Raw genomic sequence first — 21,160 nt, 5'->3', positions numbered from 1 at the left:
ACTCTGAAAAATTCAAGGAACGTGAACACTTGTACCAGGACAGTGTCCAACTTTGTCCGCATGGTACTTTTTAAGCTTTATAATATGTTTTCCAAATTGAAAAATTTCCGCGAATACCAAAGTTAAAAAGTACACGGATATTAACACGGAAATTAAATAATTAGTTTTTGGTAAGATCTCCAAGACCCCAAATTTCTTTAATAAAATCCAGGGAAAAAACTCAAAAAATCAAGTAACGTGAAAGTATTTATTTTAAGACAGTGTTCAACTGCGCCAGACATAGTTCTTTTTAAACTTCAAAATATTTTCTCCGAGTCCAAAAAATCTCCGCGCATACTAAAGTTCAAAAAAACGAACACTGATATAAGATGTAATAAGTTAGTCTTTGGTAAAATCTCCAAGACCCCACGCTTTTTTAATAAAATTCAGGGAAAAACTCTGAAAATTACAATGAACGTTATAGTATTTGTACCGAGGCAGTTTCCAATTTTGCGAGCAAGAGTTCTTTTTAAGCTTTATAGTATTTTCTCCAAATTTGCAAAGTCTCCCCCAATACTAAAGTTCCAAAAATTTTTGGGCAAGTTCTCCAAGAACCCAAATTTCTTTAATAAAATTCAGGGGAAACTCTGAAAAATTCAAGGAATGAGAGAGCACTAGTACCAAAACAGAGTCCAACTTAGTCCGTAAAAATTCTTTTTAAGCTTAATATTTTCTCCGAATCTGCAAAATCACTGACAATACTAAAGTTCAAAAGTAAACAGAAATTAGCACAACAAATAAATAATTAATTACAGGCAAGATTTCCAAGGCCACATTTATTTAATAAAATTTAGGGGAAACTATAAAAAATTCAAGGAACGTGAAAGCACTAGTACCAAGACAGTGTCCAATTTTGTCCGCAAAAGTTCTTTTTAAGCTTTATAATATTTTCTCCGAATCTGCAAAATCACTGCCAATACTAAAGTTCAAAAGTAAATAGAAATTAGCACAATAAATAAATAATTAATTACCGGCAAGATTTCCAAGGCCACATTTCTTTAATAAAATTCAGGGAAAACTTTGAAAATTCAAGGATCGTGAAAGCACAAGTACCAAAACAGTGTCCAACTTTGTCCGCAAAAGTTCTTTTTTAAGCCTTATAATATTTTCTCCGAATCTGCAAAATCACGGCGAATACTAAAGTTCAAAAGTACACAGAAATTAGCACAATAAATAAATAATTAATTACCGGCAAGATTTCCAAGGCCACATTTCTTTAATAAAATTCAGGGGAAACTCTGAAAAATTCAAGGAGCGCGAAAGCACTAATACCAAGACACTGTCCAACTTTATCTGCAAAAGTTCTTTTTAGGCTTTATAATATTTTCTCCGAATCTGCAAAATCACGGCGAATACTAAAGTTAAAAAGTACAGAGAAATTAGCACAATAAATAAATAATTAATTACCGGCAAGATTTCCAAGGCCACATTTTTTTAATAAAATATAGGGAAAACTATGAAAAATTCAAGGTACGTGAAAGCACTAGTACCAAGACAGTGTCCAACTTTGTCCGTAAAAGTTCTTTTTAAGCCTTATAGTATTTTCTCCGAATCTGCAAAATCAGTGCCAATACTAAAGTTCAAAAGTAAACAGAAATTAGCACAATAAATAAATAATTAATTACCGGCAAGATTTCCAAGGCCACATTTCTTTAATAAAATTCAGGGAGGAACTCTGAAAAATTCAAGGAACGTGAAAGCATTAATACCAAGAAAGTGTCCAACTGTATCAGCAAAAGTTCTTTTTAGGCTTTATAATATTTTCTCCAAATCTGAAAAATCACGGCCAATACTAAAGTTCAAAAGTAAACAGAAATTAGCACAATAAATAAATAATTAATTACCGGCAAGATTTCCAAGGCCACATTTCTTTAATAAAATCCAGGGGAAACTCTGAAAAATGCAAGGAGCGTGTAAGCACTTATACCAAGGCACTTTCAAACTTTGCCTGTAAGAGTTCTTTTTAGGATTTATAATATTTTTTCCAAATCTACAAAATCACTGCAAATACTAAAGTTAAAAAGTAAACAGAAATTAGCACAATAAATAAATAATTAATTACCGGCAAGATTTCCAAGGCCACATTTCTTTAATAAAATTCAGGGAAAACTTTGAAAAATTCAAGGATCGTGAAAGCACTAGTACCAAGACAGTGTCCAATTCTGTCCGCAAAAGTTCTTTTTAAGCCTTATAATATTTTTTCCGAATCTGCAAAATCACTGCCAATACTAAAGTTCAAAAGTAAACAGAAATTAGCACAATAAATAAATAATTAATTACCGGCAAGATTTCCAAGGCCACATTTCTTTAATAAAACTCAGGGGAAACTCTGAAAATTCAATGAACGTGAAAGCACTAGTACCAAGACAGTGTCTAACTTTGCCCGCAAAAGCTCTTTTGAGCTTTATAATATTTTCTCCGAATCTGCAAAATCACTGCCAATACTAAAGTTCAAAAGTAAACAGAAATTAGCACAATAAATAAATAATTAATTACCGGCAAGATTTCCAAGCCCACACATCCTTAATAAAACTCAGAGGAAACTCTGAAAAATTTAAGAAACGTCAAAGCCTATATACAAAAGAAGTGTCCAACTTTGTCCGTAAAAGTTCTTTTTAAGCTTTATAGTATTTTCTCCAAATTTGCAAAGTCTCCCCCAATACTAAAGTTCCAAAAATTTTTGGGCAAGTTCTCCAAGAACCCAAATTTCTTTAATAAAATTCTGGGAAACTCTGAAAAATTCAAGGAATGAGAGACACTAGTACCAAAACAGAGTCCAACTTAGTCCGTAAAAATTCTTTTAAGCTTTATATTTTCTCCGAATCTGCAAAATCACTGCCAATACTAAAGTTCAAAAGTAAACAGAAATTAGCACAATAAATAAATAATTAATTACCGGCAAGATTTCCAAGGCCACATTTCTTTAATAAAATTCAGGGAGGAACTCTGAAAAATTCAAGGAACGTGAAAGCATTAGTACCAAGACAGTGTCCAACTTTGTCAGCAAAAGTTCTTTTTAGGCTTTATAATATTTTCTCCGAATCTGCAAAATCACTGCCAATACTAAAGTTCAAAAGTAAACAGAAATTAGCACAATAAATAAATAATTAATTACCGGCAAGATTTCCAAGGCCACATTTCTTTAATAAAATTCAGGGGAAACTATGAAAAATTCAAGGATCGTGAAAGCACAAGTACCAAGACAGTGTCCAACTTTTGTCCGCCAAAGTTCTTTTTAAGCTTTATAATATTTTCTCAGAATCAGCAAAATCACTGCCAATACTAAAGTTCAAAAGTAAACAGAAATTAGCACAATAAATAAATAATTAATTACAGGCAAGATTTCCAAGGCCACATTTCTTTAATAAAATTTAGGGGAAACTATGAAAAATTCAAGGATCGCGAAAGCACTAGTACCAAGACAGTGTCCAATTTTGTCCGCAAAAGTTCTTTTTAAGCCTTATAATATTTTCTCCGAATCTGCAAAATCACTGCCAATACTAAAGTTCAAAAGTAAACAGAAATTAGCACAATAAATAAATAATTAATTACCGGCAAGATTTCCAAGGCCACATTTCCGTAGTAAAATCCAGGGGAAACTCTTAAAAATGCAAGGAACCTGAAAGACCTTCTACCAAGACAGTGTTAAATTTTGTACGCAAAAGTTCTTTTAAGCTTAATAATATTTTCTCCGAATCTGCAAAATCACTGCCAATACTAAAGTTCAAAAGTAAACAGAAATTAGCACAATAAATAAATAATTAATTACCGGCAAGATTTCCAAGGCCACATTTTTTTAATAAAGTACAGGGAAAACTCTGAAAAATTCAAGGTTCGTGAAAGAACTTGTACCAAGACAGTGTCAAATTTTGTCCGTAAAAGTTCTTTTAACCTTAATAGTATTTTCTCCGAATTTACAAAGTCACTGCCAATACTAAAGTTCAAAAGTAAACAGAAATTAGCACAATAAATAAATAATTAATTACCGGCAAGATTTCCAAGGCCACATTTCTTTAATAGAATTTAGGAGGAAGTATAAAAAATTCAAAGATCGTGAAAGCACTAGTACCAAGACAGTGTCCAATTTTGTCCGCAAAAGTTCTTTTTAAGCTTTATAATATTTTCTCCGAATCTGCAAAATCACTGCCAATACTAAAGTTCAAAAGTAAACAGAAATTAGCACAACAAATAAATAATTAATTACCGGCAAGATTTCCAAGGCCACATTTCTTTAATAAAATTCAGGGGAAACTCTGAAAAAATCAAGTATCGTGAAAGCATTTGTATCAAGACAGTATCCAATTTTGTCCGCAAAAGTTCTTTTTAAGCCTTATAATATTTTCTCCGAATCTGCAAAATCACTGCCAATACTAAAGTTCAAAAGTAAACAGAAATTAGCACAACAAATAAATAATTAATTACCGGCAAGATTTCCAAGGCCACATTTCTTTAATAAAATTTAGGGAAAACTTTGAAAAATTCAAGGATCGTGAAAGCACTAGTACCAAGACAGTGTCCAACTTTGTCCGCAAAAGTTCTTTTTAAGCTTTGTAATATTTTCTCCAAATCTGCAAAATCTCCGTAAATACTAAAGCTTAGAAATACACGGACATTAACATGAAAATTAACTAGTTACCTTTTGGCTAGATCTCCAAGACCCCAAATTTCCTTAATGAAATTCAGGGGATCCTCGGAAGAATTCAAGGGACGTGAAAGCACTAGTACCAAGACAGTGTCCAACTTTGTCCACAAAAGTTCTTTTTAAGCCTTATAATATTTTCTCCTTATTTGCAAAATCTCCACGAATACTAAAGTTAAAAAAAACACGGTCATTAACAGGAAAATTAAATAACATGAGTTTTTGACAAGATCTCCAAGACCCCACATTTTTTTAATCAAACTCAGGGGAAACTCCAAACATTCAAGGTACGTGAAAGCACTTTTACCAAAACAGTGTTCAAGTTCGTCCACAAAAGTTCTTTTTAAGCTTTATAATATTTTCAATATTCAAGGGGAAATTTACAATTTTCAAGGTGAAATTTGAACTAAATCTTGATGCTCTTAGCCTAATAAGTAATTATTATGGAAGTAATAGTAAATGCAGCAGTTGTATTGATATTAATAGTAGCGTACAGATATTGCCTCTGGTCAATTGATCTTCCCCTTTAACCATTCTCTCTAAGTACCCACTTAATACCAAAATACAATCTGAGATACATTTTTTGACAATGTGCATGCATAGGCCTATAGTGTCCTAATTTAGTTCAAATTTCCCCTTGAATATTGTAAATGTAGTAGTGTGGTAGTAGTAATAGAAGTAGTGTGCAAATCTTGCCTTTTTGGTCAATTGATCATTTCCTGAAAGTTCAAAATTAATATACTCACTCATTCCCAAGTTAAACCCTTTTGACAACCCGTCTTTTGATTTACTTCACCACTCCCATAAACTTTCGTTGAAAGCCTCGCCTGAATGTACTTCATCTTTTTGGAAAGTAAAGCTGAAACATGCATACCTTTCTTAATAACCTATACTATATGTTAACTGAATTACATCCCTGGCCCTGAAGGCTAAAGGAGGGGTGGGGGGGGGGAGGTTTAAAACACAAAGTTTTAATTACTGGACTTTTCAATATTACTTAAAAAATACATATCTCAAAATTTTTATGTTTGCTTTGGGAAATAATACATCAGGGTTGGGGGAAGGGGGGTTGCTTACCCTTAAATCACTTTTCGTTCTTAAAAAGGGCACTGCAACTTCCATTTTTAAATAAATCAGCCCCATCGGAAGTTTATACGAACTAGCAATTTATAACAAAATTTATATGCTTCCAGGGCATATTTTATAACCCTTTCCCCAGGGCTTTATTTCGTTGCGTCAATCCTGGACACATTTCCATATGTTCTTTGGACTTTTTTGAACAAAATGGCTATCTCACATTTTCTATCAGATGCGTTTTCGGAAGAGGGCGTTGAGGAGACTAGTTGCCCTGAATCAATTTTGACTCTTAAAAGGGAACTATAACTTTAAATTTTCGATTAAATGAGCCTCCTTTAAGGTTTATACACCCATACTTTATAAAAACAAAAACTTATATACCCCAACGGCATAACTTACAACAAATGCAAACAGGTTTTGAGGGGTAGTGTCAACCGCAAAGGCCTTGTTATATGATCTTTAGACTATTTTTTACAAAATTGCTATCTCAAAATTTCGATCGGAGGTATTTGGGGAAAAGAGGATGTGGGGGAGGGGGGTTCTAGCTGCCCTTTGATCACTTTTGACTCTTAAAAAAGCCACTAAAACTTCTGATTAACATTCCAATGAGTCCCCTCAGAATTTTATACAACCACCCCTTCCATAATAACCCTGTAAGTTTATAATTTATAGCCCTTGCCCTGTGGGCTGTGGGGGGTTGAAATCCTCAGACATATTTACTGGACCTTTCGACTAAGCTGAATAAAATGGCTATCCCAAAATTTTTATTGGATGTGTTTGGGGAAATGATGGATGTAAGAGCATTGGTTGCTACCTTCTAATCTCTTTTGATAATTAAAAATGACACTAAGTCTTTCAATTTCAAATCGAATGAGCCCCTTTAGAAGTTTCTACAAAAACTCTTTCTATACGAAGTGACCAAAAAAAAAAAAAAAAAAAATAAATGATGCCCAAAAGACTAGATTGATCATTTTTTTTATCATATTTTTTTTTAATCTTTTTTCGCAAATTAGGTCAACTTGGTCCAGAGTATGGGTTTTAACCAGTCAGAGCCACAATCCCCCCTGGCCCTTTCAACAAACCAGAGTTTTGAGCTGATCAAAAAACTAGAATTTTCGGCCCTTTTTGGTGTAAAATAAACTAGAATAATGCGCCGCAATTTCATCAAAACATCAGGATATTTGTTAACTTATCCTTTTGTTGTCAGGAAACCAAAATAGAACAAAATTTGTTTCCAAAATTCTTATGTTAGAAAACAATGCTTTAGGTCCTTTTGAACCTAATTGTATGGATACACCAATATTTCTCGTTTCTTTATTTTCTCAATTTCCTAAAGTTAACAAGACCAATAGTCCTCGTTTTGTTTATTTATCTGAAAAAAAAAACCATAATTGTCCAGTACCATAGGTGTACAGAAGACTTTATAATCATTTAAATAAACGTCACCAAATTGGAACAGTCACTTAATGAGCAGACATCCCCCCCTTGCTGAGTATAAATCTTGGTGACCCTCATGGTTTTAAGTATTTACTTCCCTAAGGACAGACTAAAACCTGTATTAATGCAGGTTATTCACAATGTTTCAGTCCAAAGGATATGCAAAGAAACCGTCAAAAAAGGTGGGAAAACATTAAAAGAAGAATAAAATGCAATTTACAGGGTTGTTAACTCAACCAGGCATACACATAAAGACTTAATTGGAGGGGGGGGGAGAGGAAAGAAAGTCGTAACCTAAGGAAGGAACAAGTTAAAAAGAATGGCAAAAGATAAATCATTGAAAAAATGAACATAAATATTCCATGAATCAACGAATCAAAAGAATAGGCAAAAACACTGCAAAATATTACAAGATGAATAAGATGGACTTTATAGAAGTGTTTACTCAAAAGGCATATACAAACTGCATTCGATTGTTTTTTTTTGGGGGGGGGAGGGCAAGTCATAGACCAAGGGAAGGAACAAGTTAAAACAATAAGCAAAAGAGAAAGCACTGAAAAAATAAACAAAAATATTCCAAGGAAAAATGAATTAATTAATGAACTAACAAAAATATAAAAGAAGAGCGAAAAAAAGAAGCAGAGATAAAAAGGGTTCTGCAAGACCACAGAAATTGTTATTGTACAATATCGACTACCACTTTTTCTAAGAATGGGTTGTTTAATCAAACTGCTTGACACAGAAAGTTTGCTCAGACCTCACGTTTAAATTTTTTCTGCCCAGTGTGCACTCTTTGGTGTTTATTTAAATGGTTTGACTGAGAAAAAGTTTTCTCAAAGACTTCACATTTAAACGGTTTCTCCCCCGTGTGCACTCTTTGGTGCTTAATCAAACTGCATGAATGACAAAAAGTTTTCTCACAGAATTCACATTTAAACGGTTTCTGGCCAGTGTGCACACTTTGGTGCCTAATCAAATTGCATGAAAGAGAAAAAGTTTTGTAACAGACCTCACATTTAAACGGTTTATCCCCAGTGTGCAATCTTTGGTGATTAATAAAACTGCTTAACTGAGAAAATGTTTTGTAACAGACATCACACTTAAACGGTTTCTCCCCCGTGTGCACTCTTTGGTGCTGAATCAAATTGCTTAAATGAGAAAAAGTTTTGTCACATACATCACATTTAACTGGTGCATCCCCCGTGTGTAAACTTCGGTGACTATTAAACTCGCATTACTCAGAAAAAGATTTGTAACATACATCACATATTAACGGTTTCTCACCAGAGTGTACTCTTTGGTAATGATTAAAACTGCTTAAAAGATAAAAAGTTTTTTCACAGACCTCACATTTAAACGGTTTCTCCCCAGTGTGCACTCTTTGGTGCCGAATCAAACTGCTTGAATCAGAAAAAGCTCTCTCACAGACCTCACATTTAAACGGTTTCTCCCCAGTGTGCAATCTTTGGTGATTAATAAAACTGCTTAACTGAGAAAAAGATTTCTAACAGACCTCACATTTAAACGGTTTCTCCCTGGTGTGCACTCTTTGGTGCTGTATCAAATTGCTTGATTAAGAAAAAGCTTTCTCACAGACCACACATATAAACGGTGTCTCCCCAGTGTGCACTGTTTGGTGCTAATTCAAATTGCTTGATTGAGAAAAAGTTTTCTCACAGACCTCACACTTAAACTGTTCCTCCCCAGTGTGCACTCTTTGGTGCTGAATCAATTGGCTTGACACAGGGAAAGTTTTCTCACATACATCACATTTAAACGGTTTCTCCCCAGTATGCACTGTTCGGTGCTGATTCAAATTGCTTGACTGAGAAAAAGTTTTCTCACAGACTTCACACTTAAACAGTTTCTCCCCAGTGTGCACTCTTTGGTGCCGAATCAATTGGCTTGACACAGGGAAAGTTTTCTCACATACATCACATTTGAAGAACTTTTCACCAGTATGTAGTCTTTTATGCATGTTCAAAGAGCATGATACAGAAAAGCATTTTGTACACATATTACATTTAAACGGTTCCTCCCCAATACCAGCTGTTAATTCTTCAATTGCCTTCTCTGTCAGCATCTTCACCTTCACGATTGGTTTTGGTTGATCCATACCATCAGAACTGCACACAATTATCTCTATAGTAAAAAATTCTTTTATTAAAAATCTATCAGATTTAAAGCTTGAAAGTCATATCAGCTTTAAAGCTTGGGAGTCATATCAGCTTGAAAGTCATAAGGGATTCAAAAAAATTGATAGGTTTTAGTAAATAATTTCCGTTTCTACCCCTCTCCCCAAGTTGAACTTATATCTAACTTGTATCATAATTTCACTTTGAAAATTAAATTTAACAGTAACGTTACATAAATTAGGAAGGCCATTGTACCAATAAACTCGTAGACACCAGAAAATAATTATGTAGTTCTAAAATTGGGATCTATAGGGAAAAGTGCCCCCTTTCCCCCTTTCACCGTGTTTTCTGAACAAACTTAGATTTAAACCAAATTGATTTTCAGCTTTCATTTTTAGCCTACAAACATTTTTGTAAACTGAATTGTTTTATTTTTATTTTTTTCACGTTAATGATTTTCACTTATTTAGAAATTCCTTTAAAGAACAATTTTTTGAGCAGTGCTATCAACATGATGATGGTTGTCTAGAAGACCATAAGAGACTAAAAATGGCCTTAGAAAATATGCATATTCTCTTTAGCTATTGGTAAGTCCTTCGGTCTGTTTTCAAAATATCTTTTTAGAACTGTAAATTTTTGACACTCAACTTATTTAAAATCACAATTACACCAGGAACCTAACATGGTTTTACTTGGTTTTTACGAGATCGAATGCGATCGTGGCCCTTAAATCTAGTCTTTAGAATTGTCGGCTCAGTTCTGTCACAGATATTTTGAAATATCCTCCATGGCTACTATTTTGATTGAATATAAGCTGTCTTTAACTTACGGCACTTCACACTTTTGAAAACTTCCCTTACTTTGAAACCAGTTTACTCATCTCTGGACTAATGAAATTCGATTAACAAACGTGTAAGTTTTAATGGGCGCTTCTTGGAGAATATGATTTTTTCTAAATTATGAAAATTTCATTAACATAAAACAACGGGTTTTAATTTAAATACGTCAGCGCAGATGCTTCATGGTTGAGTTTATTTATCTCCACATTAACGACAGCCAGTTGTCAGATAATTAACCCTGGATTAGAGTGCATTAATCTGAATACCAATAGGGATATTTACAGAAATTATAGTAACGATGTTACATTGGTCAACAAAATTTTGGCAGGCTCAATTCTTTGATTGGTTTAAAGTACCAGGAACTACAAAATAAAATAAAAATTAAGCCCTTAGTCCCATTTTAGGTATATTCGTAACTGAAACCTCATTTTTTAATATTTTTATTTAGGTTGGTTTAAAATTATAGAGTTTTACGGGGAGTCCAACATTTTCACTTGTGTTGTCACCTTGAACTGTGAAAAAAAATAAGCAAAATTACTTAATTTAAATTTGACAACGCATAAAATTTTAATAATTAGAACTGAAATCTCGCACACTTTTATTGTTATTCATTGTTCAACTATACTTTGCTTCTTAACTGTCATTTGCTAGTAATGTGTCATGATGCTTTATCAAATTGCTCTATAAATAATTTCTTTCTTTCCCAGAACATGAGAATTGACATCCCGCTTAAAAAATAAAATAAACTAAAATATCAAAATTGTACAAATCTTTACAATCTTTTGGCACCAAGACCGACTTACCAGTTTCTTTCGAATTCCCAACTTTTTAACAATAATTTCCATCCTTTTCTTAGGAACAAACACACAAAAAAACGTACCCTGGGGGCCCATAATAGAAACTGGGGCACCCTCTCCAGGGGGCCGTAAATATAGGTACAGGAAAAAGAAAACCCCCCAATGTATATTCAGCAGGGCCCACCGGTGTAATGACACGTCCCGTGAGTTACATACCTTCTCCCAGCAATGGGTTAAATTGCATGTTGACGCAGAACACCTTCATGGAAGGACTCCTTACAGGACAACTGTGACAGGGCGTAAGATCCAGATCTATGCACAAAGGTCTCTGCAGAGGACTGCCTTGACCCTGTCGGGTTACCCGCAAGACTGAGGACTTTGCAGTCAATTATATTCCCACTTGAGGAGTGGCAACATTCGAAGAAATCTTACCCTAGTAACCGACAAAACACTCGCACGTGATTCTGACTAATGGATAATTGTTATGGGCTTTATCAGTTTTAAGGCTAAAAACCTCTTCCCAATTAATTATCTACAATGGGTTGTATTCACAGCTAACGTTATTGAAAACCAAAGACTTATCCGTATACGGTATTAATTAAAAACTTTTTCCACACAGTATCTTAAAAAAAAAGAGCTCCATTAAACCAAAAATGAACCAAAAAAGAATAAAATAGTCTACCAACCGTACAACTACCACAAATCAGCATCAATAAATGAATGAAACCCAAAACGAACAGAAATTACAATAAATAATCGAGTCAAACTCAAAACGAGCAGAAACTAACATGAGTAGGGTTCAAACCGCTATGCTTTCTAAAAGTCAGAAAATAATTTGCACTTTACTTATTTCTTAGAAGTTATAGCCATTTTGTTCAGCGTAGTTGATTTCCAGATAAAAAATATGTTTTTGAGGAGGACACTCCCCCACAACCCTCAGGGCAAGGGTTTTAAGTTATGCCCTGGCGGGCATAAAAGGTTTTTATAGAAGGTGTCGTCATAGACACTTCAAAGCAGAATCATTCGATTGGAAATTCAAAGGGATAGTGTCCTTTTTAATAGTCGAAAGTGATTTGTGGTCCAGTAGCCCCCCCCCCAGGCCCATCAGTCCCCCAAACACTTCCAATCTAAATTTTGAGATAGCCATTTTGTTCATCGTAGGCTAGTTGATTTCCAGATAGAAAATATTTTTTGAGGAGGACACTCCTCCACAACCCTCAGGGAAAGGGTTTTAAGTTATGCCCTGGGGGCATGTAAGGTTTTTATAGAAGGCGTTGTCGTAGAAACTTCAAAACAGGTTCATTCGATTGGAAATTCAAAGGGCTAGTGCCCTTTTTAATAGTCGAAATTGATTGGAGGGCAACTAGGCCCCCCCATACGCCCATAATTCCCCCAAACACATCCAATCAGAATTTTGAGATAGCTATTTTGTTCAGCGTAGTTGATTTCCAGATAGAAATATGTTTTTGAGGAGGACAATGCCCCACAACCCTCAGAGCAAGGGTTTTAAGTTATGCCCTGGGGGCAGATAAGGTTTTTTATAGAAGGTGTTGTTCAGCGTAGTTGATTTCCAGATAGAAATATGTTTTTGAGGAGGACACTCCCCCACAATCCTTAGGGCAAGGGTTTTAAGTTATGCCCTGGGGGCATATAAGGATTTTATAGCAGGGGTTGTCGTAAAAACTTCAAAACAGGCTCATTCGATAGAAAATTCAGAGGGCTAGTGCCCTTTTTAATAGTCGAAGGCAACTAGCCCCCCCCCACGCTCATCATTCCCCCACACACATCCAATCAAAATTTTTAGTTGGAACACACATCCAACTAGCCCCCCCCCCACGCTCATCATTCCCCCACACACATCCAATCAAAATTTTGAGAAAGCCATGTTGTTTGTCGTAGTTTATTTTGAGATAGAAAATATGTTTTTGAGGAGGATACTCCCCCACAGCCCTCATAGCAAGGGTTTTAAGTTATGCCCTCGGGGCATATAAGGTTTATACAGAAGGCGTTGTCGTAAAAACTTCAAAAAAAAGCTCATTCGATTAGAGATTCAAAGGGCTAGTGCCCTTTTTAATATTCGAAAGTGATTGGAGTGCAACTAGCCCCCCCCTCCCATGCCCCTCAGTCCCCCAAACACAAACAATAAAAATCTTGAGAAAACCAATTTGTTCAGCTTAGTTAATTTCCAGATAGAAAATATGTTTTTGAGGAGGACACTCCCCCACAACCCTCAGATCAAGGGTTATAAGTTATGCCCTGGGGGCATATAAGGTTTTTATTGAAATCTTTGTCGTAGAAACTTGAAAAATGGCTCTTTCGATTTGAAATTCAAAGGGTTAGTCCCCTTTTTGATAGTCAAAAGTGATTAGTGATATTTGTTGTTGTTGTTTAGACTTCGTATCGAAGGAGTTGTCGTGGGAACTTCTAACGGGGCTAATTCGATTAAAAATAGAAAGGACTGATGTCCTTTTTAATAGTCGAAAGTCATTGGAGGGCAACTAATCCCCCTTCCACTCCCCCCCTCCCAGGCCCACCTTCCCATTTTCCCAAATTTTTAGATAGCCATTTTATTCAAGGTAGTTTTAGGTTCTGGAAATTAGGTCTTTGAGAATGAATACCCCCCCCCAGCCCTCGTTATGCCCTGGGAGCATATAAGGTTTTTACAGAACGCGTTGTCGTAGAAACTTCAAAAAGGGCTCATTCGATTGGGAATTGAAATGGCTAGTGCCCTTTTTAATAGTCAAACGTGATTGGAAGGCAACTAACACCCCGTCAACGCCCACCATTTCCCCAAACACATCCAATAATAATTTTGAGATAGCCATTTTGTTCAGCCTTGTTGATTTCCAGATAGAAATTCTGTTTTTGAGGAGGACACTCCCCCACAGCCCTCAGGGAAAGGGTTTTAAGTTATGCCCTGGGGGCATATAAGGTTTTTATAGAAAGCGTTGTCGTAGAAACTTCAAAACAGGTTCATTCGATTGGAAATTCAAAGGGCTAGTGCCCTTTTTAAGAGTCGAAAGTGATTGGAGGGCAACTAGGCCCCCCCATACGCCCATAATTCCCCCAAACACATCCAATCAGAATTTTGAGATAGCTATTTTGTTCAGCGTAGTTGATTTCCAGATAGAAATATGTTTTTGAGGAGGACAATGCCCCACAACCCTCAGAGCAAGGGTTTTAAGTTATGCCCTGGGGGCAGATAAGGTTTTTATAGAAGGTGTTGTTCAGCGTAGTTGATTTCCAGATAGAAATATGTTTTTGAGGAGGACACTCCCCCACAATCCTTAGGGCAAGGGTTTTAAGTTATGCCCTGGGGGCATATAAGGATTTTATAGCAGGGGTTGTCGTAAAAACTTCAAAACAGGCTCATTCGATAGAAAATTCAGAGGGCTAGTGCCCTTTTTAATAGTCGAAGGCAACTAGCCCCCCCCCCCACGCTCATCATTCCCCCACACACATCCAATCAAAATTTTTAGTTGGAACACACATCCAACTAGCCCCCCCCCCACGCTCATCATTCCCCCACACACATCCAATCAAAATTTTGAGAAAGCCATGTTGTTTGTCGTAGTTTATTTTGAGATAGAAAATATGTTTTTGAGGAGGATAACTCCCCCACAGCCCTCAGTAGCAAAGGTTTTAAGTTATGCCCTCGGGGCATATAAGGTTTATACAGAAGGCGTTGTCGTAAAAACTTCAAAAAAAAGCTCATTCGATTGGAGATTCATAGGGCTAGTGCCCTTTTTAATAGTCGAAAGTGATTGGAGTGCAACTAGCCCCCCTCCCACGCCCATCATTCCCCCAAACACAACCAATAAAAATTTTGAGAAAACCAATTTGTTCAGCATAGTTAATTTCCAGATAGAAAATATGTTTTTGAGGAGGACACTCCCCCACAACCCTCAGATCAAGGGTTATAAGTTATGCCCTGGGGGTATATAAGGTTTTTATTGAAATCTTTGTCGTAGAAACTTGAAAAAGGGCTCCTTCGATTTGAAATTCAAAGGCTACCCTTTTGATAGTCAAAAGTGATTAGTGATATTTTTTGTTGTTGTTTAGACTTCGTATCGAAGGAGTTGTCGTGGGAACTTCTAACGGGGCTAATTCGATTAAAAATAGAAAGGACTGATGTCCTTTTTAATAGTCGAAAGTCATTGGAGGGCAACTAATCCCCCTTCCACTACCCCCCACCCAGGCCCACCTTCCCATTTTCCCAAATTTTTAGATAGCCATTTTATTCAAGGTAGTTTTAGGTTCTGGAAATTAGGTCTTTGAGGATGACATACCCCCAGCCCTCAGGGCAGGGGCTGTAAATTATTTCCTGGGGGCATACAATGTTTTTATAGAACGCGTCGTCGTAGTAACTACAAAAACGGCCTCATTAAGTAGGAAATTGAAATAGCTAGCGTCCTCTTCAATAGTCAAAAGTGATCGGAAGGCAACTGAGAACTCTTCTACGCCCATCATTTCGCCAAACACATCCAATCAAAAATTTTAAGATAGCCATTTTGTTCAGCCTTGTTGATTTCCAGATAGAAATTCTGTTTTTGAGGAGGACACTCCCCTAACAGCCCTCAGGGCAAGGGTTGTAAGTTATGCCCTGGGGGCATATAAGGTGTTTTATAGAAGGTGTTGTCGTAGAAACTTCAAAAAAGGGCTCATTCGATTGGAAATTCAAAGGGCTAGTGCCCTTTTTAATAGTCGAAAGTGATTTGAGGGCAACTAACCCCCCCTCTCACGCCCCCCTCTTCCCCAAACATCCAATCAAAATTTTATATAGCCATTTTATTCAACGTAGATGAAAGTTTTGGAAATTAGGTCTTTAAGGATGACAACCCCCCCCCCCCCCGGCCTCAAGGCAAGGGTTGTAAGTTATGCCCGGGAGGCATATAAGGTTTTATTGGAAGCGTTGCCGTAGAAACTTCAAAAGGGCTCATTCAATTGGAAATTGAAAGGACTAGTGGCTTTTTTAATAGTTGAAAGTGACTGGAGAGCGACTAACGCCCCTCTCACACCCACCATTTTCCCAAACACATCCAATCAAAATTTTGAGATATCCATTTTGTTCAACGTAGTTGAAAGTTCCGAAAATTAGGTCTTTTAGAATGATAGCCCCATTACAGCCCACGGGGCAAGGGTTGTAAGGTATACCCTGGGGGCATATAAGGTTTATATAGAAAGTTGCTGTAGAAATTTCAAAAGGGGCACATTTGATTGGAAATTAAAAGGGCTAGTGCCCTTTTTAATAGCCGAAAATGATTGGAGGGTAACTATCACCTCTCTCACGCCCATCAGTCCCCCAAACACATCCAATCAAAATTTTCAAATAGCCACTTTGTTCAACGTAGTAGAAAGTTCTGGAAATTAGGTCTTTGAGAATGAAAAATCTCCCCCCAGCCCTCAGGGCAAGGGTTGTAAGTTTCGCCCTTGGGACATATAAGGTTTTTATTGAAAGCACTGTCGTAGAAACTTCAAAAGGGTTCATTTGATTGGAAATTGAAAGGGCTACTGCCTTTTTAATAGTTGAAAGTGAATGGAGAGCGACTAACGCCCCTCTCACGCCCACCATTTCCCCGAACACCTCCAATCAAAACTTTGAGACAGCCATTTTGTTTAACGTAGTTGAAAGTTCTGGAAATTAGGTCTTGGAGGATGACATCCACCCCAAAAGAGCTTAGGGTAGGGGTTGTCATTTATGCCCTGGGGGCACATAAGGTGTTTTTAGAAAGCGTTGTCGTTTCAAAAAGGGCTCATTCGATTTGAAATCAAAAGGCCTTGTGTTCTTTTTAATAGTCAAAGTAATTGGAAGGCTTGACATTTTTATAGTAAAGATCGATGTGGGTGTAATTTTTTTTTTTTTTTTTCTTTTTTTTTTTCTTTTTTTTTTTTTAGACTAGGGCACTTCGTATCGAAGGAGTTGTAGTGGGAACTTCGTAAAGGGTTCAATCGATTGAAAATAGAAAGGGCTGATGCCCTTTTTAGTAGTCGAAAGCGATTGGAGGTCAACTAATCCCCCTCCAATGCCCACCCTCCCATTTTCCCATTATGTTTAAAAACTAAATATTACCTTGAGATTAAATCAAAATGCACTGTGTCAATGCTAATTCCCAATAAGGCATCTCAGTAATATCCCGAGAACGACTGAGGGTATTATGTTCAAACTTTTGTGGTTACTTCTGCTCTTAAAAGTTAATCCAATCAAAATAGCGTAAGCGTATCAAAGCTATTAAAGAAAGTAAAAAGATTTTTTTGCGAATGGTATCAAGTTTTCCATTTCAGGTCAACTAGAGGAGGTATGAAACTAAATTAAACGCTACTATTTGTGCTCAGATTTTTTAAAAGGGTGTATGTTGTTAAAAATTGCTGAAAATTTTTCTCCAGTATACAAATAACAGGCCGAACTATAAATTCTTAGAGAAAGAAAAATATTCAAACTATTATTTTCTTTTTCTATGAAAAAACTGTCAGCAAACAACGAACAGAAATTAATTAAAAAAAACTTTTCCCACGCAAAGACTTTTTCAACGAAAAGTAAATAACGATATTAAACCAAAAATGAGCAAAATAAAAGCGCACAATCTATCAAGCGTGACACTACCACAGATCAGAATCAATAAATAAATGAAACTCAAAACGAACAGAAATTACAATAAATAACCGAATCAAACTCAAAATGAGCAGAAATTAACATAAGTTGGGCTCAAAACCCCTATGCCTTCCCAAGGCCAGAACAAAATTTGCACTTTACTGAAACAATATAAATGTTTTTACTTTTATAGCTTTAATAAATAAAATAATATTAACATTTTTGAAGGTTTTAAAAAATACCTTCAAAATTTCGAAGGTATTTTATGACCTTCGTTTTATGAACCGGTCAACCTCCCCCGTAGTCAACGGAGTTGTATATTTTTCCGTCGTAGTGTAATTTTGTAATTTTCCCACTGCTAAAGAAGTCACTTTTAACGTTCAAGTATTAACTTGAATTTTGAAGGTTTTTAAAGCTAACACACTTGAAGGTCATCGTTGTTTTTATTTCTCTTTTTCCAAAGCACTACCCGGTCCCTGGAACATCGTCGGGCCAATGAAATAAATAACCTTCGGAGTTTCTCGGAATTAGTGCTTTATTCATTGCTTTACAATACAAATCCGTCTATGTTTAATTTAGTAAAGTGTAATTTATGATCTGATCTTGGGGAAACATAGGGGGTTTTGAGACTAACGTATGTTAAGTAATGCTTGTGCTCAGCTCAACTCGGTTATTTATTGTAACTCTGGCCCGTTTTGGGTTCCATGTACTTACCAATGCGGATACGTGGTAGTTTCACGCTTGGTAGATTATTTCATTTTATTTTTGCATTTTTTGTTTAATGGAGTTCTTTACCTTTCTTCGAAAAACTTATTTGTGGAAACAGTTTTTTTTAATTAATTTTTGTTCGTTTTATATTGACATAGTCTTTTCAGGGAAAAAGAAAATAATACTTAAAATCTTTTCGTTTTTCTAACAATTTATAGTTTGGCCTGCTATTTATATGCTGGAGAAAAATTTTCAGCAATTTTTAACAACATACACCCTTTTAAAAAATCTGAACACAAATAGTAGTGTTTAATTTACTTTCATACCTCATCTACTTGACCTCAAATAGAAAACTTGATACCATTCGCAAAAAAAAAAATCTGTTTACTTTGTTTGATAGCTTGGATACACTTACGCTATTTTGATTTGGTTAAATTTTAAGAGGAGTAGTAGCCCCGAAAATTTGAACATAATACCCTCAGTCGTTCTTGGGATATTACTGAGATGCCTTATTGGGAATTAGCATTGACACAGTGCATTTTGATTTAATCTTAAGGTAATATTTAGTTTTTAAACATAATGGGAAAATAGGAGGGTGGGCTAGAGGGGATTAGTTGACCTCCAACCGCTTTCGACTACTAAAAAGGGCATCAGCCCTTTCTATTTTCAATCGATTGAACCCTTTTCGAAGTTTCCACTACAACTCCTTCGATACGAAGTGCCCTAGTCTAAAAAAAAAAAAAAAAAAAAAAAAAAATACACCCACATCGATCTTTACTATAAAAATGTCAAGCCTTCCAATTACTTTGACTATTAAAAAGAACACAAGGCCTTTCGATTTGAAATCGAATGAGCCCTTTTGAAGTTTCTACGACAACGCTTTCTAATAAACACCTTATGTGTCCCCAGGGCATAAATTACAACCCTTTCCCTAAGGGCTGTGGTAGGGGGTGGCTTGTCATCCTCTAAGACCTAATTTCCAGAACGTTCAACTACGTTGAATAAAATGGATATCTAAAAATTTTGATTGGATGTGTTTGGGGAAAAGGAGGGCGTGAGAGGGGGGGGGGGGGTTAGTTGCCGTCCAATCTCTTTCAACTATTAAAAAGGGTACCAGCCCTTAGAATTTTCAATTGAATAAGCCTTTTTTGTCGATTCTACGAGAGCGCTATCTATAAAAACTCGCTATGCCCCCAAGGTATAACTTACCATAGTTGTTCTGAAAGCTGTGGGGGAGTGCTCATCTTAAATATCTGTTTTCTCTCTGGAAATGAGCTGCGCTGAATAGAATAACTAACTCAAAATTTTGATTGGGTGCGTTAGAGAAAATGGTGGGTGTGGAAGGGGTTTTAGTTGCCTTCAATTACTTTTGACTATTAAAAAGGGCACTAGCCGTTTAAATTTCCAATCGAATTAGCCATTTTCGAAGTTTCTACGACAACGCGTTCTATAAAAACCTTATATGCCCCCAGGGCATAACTTACACCCCTTGCCCCGAGGGTGGGGGGTGGGGGTATTCATCCTCAAAGACCTAATTTCCAGAACCTAAAACTACCTTGAATAAAATGGCTATCTAAAAATTTGGATTGGATGTGTTTGGGGAAAAGGTGGGCTTGAGAGGGGGGTTAGTTGCCCAGCAATCACTTTCGACTATTAAAAAGGGCACTAGCCCTTTGAATTTCCAATGTAATGAGCTTTTTTTAAAGTTTCTACGACAACGCTTTCTATAAAAACTCTATATGCCCCCAGGGAATAACTTATAACCCTTGCCCTGAAGGCTGTGGGGGACTCTTCTCCTCAAAACATAGTTCCTATGTGGAAATCAGCTACGCTGAACAAAATGGCCATCTCAAAACTTTGATTGGATGTGTTTGGGGAAATGGTGGGCTTGGAAGGGGTGTTAGTCGCCTTCCAATCACTTTCGACTATTAAAAAGGGCACAAGCCACTCCAATTTCCAATCGAATGAGCCCTTTTTGAAGTTACTACGACAACTCCTTCGATACGAAGTACGCTGCTCTAAAGGAAAAAAAAAAAATGCATTGTGCCAACATAGGGCTTATATACCCCCAGGGCATAACTTAAAACCCTTGCCCTGAGGGTTGTGGGGGAGTGTCCTCCTCAAAAACATATTTTCTATCTGGAAATCAACTACGGTGAACAAAATGGCTATCTCAAAATTTTGATTAAATGTATTTGGGGGAATGATGGGTTTGGGGGGGGGGGGCTAGTTGCCCTCTAATCACTTTCGACTGTTAAAAAGGGCACTAGCCACTCCAATTTCCAATCGAATGAGCTCTTTTCGAAGTTTCTACAACAACTCCTTCTATACGCATTGCCCTTTTCGATGTTTCTACGACAACTCCTTCTATACGCAGCGCCCTGGTCTAAGACCACGAGAAACATAAATAATACATTGTGCCCACATCGTTCTTTACTTAGGCAGCGCGATTGCGCTGTCTATGATACTGAAAACTAGCCTTTGGGGACTGGAAAGGCATAGTAGCAAATTATCAGCGCTTCTACCTTTGGTTTATTTTAAAAAAAGACTGTAGAGCTCTATAGTTTCACAAGCATCTTTTGAGTTTAAAATTCAGTCAATGTTACTCTTTAGTTTCTAAGGTGCTACTGAAGAACTTTACTGAGGTGTTCTAAAACTATTAAAAACGCCCATATTCACAGTGGCGATGGTACCGCTGCACTAAAATGTTACGCAATTCTATCATAAAGCAGGTATGAGGTTACGACGTTCTTTTTCTATTTAAACGAGATCCTCTGCCACTTGTATCTTTGTGATTGTTTTTTTTATATATATATTTATATATTTTTATTTTTTTATATCTTTTTTACATTTTTTTTATATTTGTTATATGTTTTTTTTGTGATTTTTTTTTTTTATAT

General features: G+C 36.2%; 1 protein-coding gene and 1 pseudogene across 2 annotated transcripts in view; both read right to left on the bottom strand.

The window, feature by feature from the left end:
• Positions 1-21,160, bottom strand: part of LOC148943826 (uncharacterized) — a 606,774-nt gene that overhangs the window by 131,424 nt on the left and 454,190 nt on the right.
• LOC148943831 (uncharacterized) overlaps positions 7,214-21,160 on the bottom strand; it is a 33,807-nt pseudogene continuing 19,860 nt past the window's right edge. Inside the window, exon 5 of the transcript XR_016142952.1 lies at positions 7,214-9,334. The product of XR_016142952.1 is annotated as an uncharacterized LOC148943831 (transcript). The remainder of the gene's footprint in view (positions 9,335-21,160) is intronic.

The sequence above is a fragment of the Artemia sp. Qi Xiang Cuo genome, chromosome 15 (assembly GCF_049724085.1).
Source record: "Artemia sp. Qi Xiang Cuo chromosome 15, ASM4972408v1, whole genome shotgun sequence".
Classification (NCBI taxonomy): domain Eukaryota; kingdom Metazoa; phylum Arthropoda; class Branchiopoda; order Anostraca; family Artemiidae; genus Artemia; species Artemia sp. Qi Xiang Cuo.
This window is presented reverse-complemented; position numbering and strand designations above follow the sequence as displayed.